Source organism: Austrofundulus limnaeus, unplaced genomic scaffold (assembly GCF_001266775.1).
Source record: "Austrofundulus limnaeus strain Quisiro unplaced genomic scaffold, Austrofundulus_limnaeus-1.0 Scaffold317, whole genome shotgun sequence".
Classification (NCBI taxonomy): Eukaryota; Metazoa; Chordata; class Actinopteri; order Cyprinodontiformes; family Rivulidae; genus Austrofundulus; species Austrofundulus limnaeus.
In genome coordinates, this window is record NW_013952719.1 from 625,813 (window position 1) to 627,214 (window position 1,402).

The window sequence follows — 1,402 nt, forward strand, 5'->3', positions numbered from 1 at the left end:
ACACACACACACACACACACACACACATAGATTAGTGGTGAGTGTTTGTGTATGGTGGGGTGCAAGGATCAGTGGGTGTGTTCCTGTGGATTTGGGGGTTCACAAAAGACACAAAAAAGCAAAAGTGATGTCATAAGGCTTGCTTTTCTTTCATATCAGTTCTTATCAGGGCAGTCATTTCTGACAGCAGAAAAAGCCTTTATCTGAAACCAACTGGGTCCGTCTGRGCCCTGGTGGACCGGGGCTCCCATCAACACACACAGAGCAGGTAATCGGCTCACTCCTAGAGTTCTGTGAGATGGGTTTGGGGAAGGAGGGGGCATCAGAGAATGGAAGAAAAGTGCTCTCGCTGAGTGTATCCCACCCCAGTTGGACTGGATTGAAGCCCACCAGTGTTCAGACCAGGTGCTCTGAAGGATGAAGGGGTGAGGGGTCGGTGGAGGGTTAATTTTCCCTGCAGCGTGAGACTGAATCCTGCTGTTTGCTGTCTGACAGATCATGCATGCGGAGGCTTTAACAGACCCTCCCAACCTGCTGTTGTGCCTGGAACTACAGCTCCACAAAAACCTCTTTGTCAGAACAAGTCAAATAAAACATACACTCTGTTTAAGATCTGTCCATCTGAAAGCATTTATTACTTTAATATCATGTATTTAGTCACGTGATCTGCATAATGTTYGCCATTAATACAGCATAATTGTTGCCACTTCATGTGCACAATCATGTCTTCTTTAAATGAAGTGATGGTGGGTTTCCATTGTTATGGATGACAGAGGAGGAGTTAATTAACAATGATTAGGAAGAACTACAGTCACTGAACAAACCAGAGAATCAGTAATTACTTCCCTTTCCTTATCCATCCTTCCCTTCACTTTCCTCTGCTTTCCATTAACTCTTTCCATATATTTCTTCCTTACAGCATCCATCAGAGAGCAGGAAGGGTTTGTATATTTGAGCTGGAGCGCCCTCTGCTGGCAGATCGTGTGTGAGGAAGTCGCTGAACTTCATGCAGCTACAGTAAGGGAATAGAAAAAAAATGTCAGTGAAAAAAATTAAAAAATAAATAATAAAGGAAGTATTTTGTGTCAAATGTTAAGCTGTTTTTTTACGTACAGCTGTGGTCAAAGGTATACATGCATTATGACTGTCAATAATTTTGTGTTTTAAATAATTTGTTTGAACCATTATGTTTGTTTGTTTGTTTGTTTGTTTGTTTGTTTGTTTGTTTGTTTGTTTGTTTGTTTCTCAATGTTGGCTAATTATATAACCTAAATTACTTTAAATCATATTACATTATTTTGAGTTTTTGGTGAATTGTAGTTTAATACATGGATAAAATCAAGCAAAAAATCTACATAAACCATTAGATTTTGGTTTAAAGTCCATAAGCAAGTAGTAATAT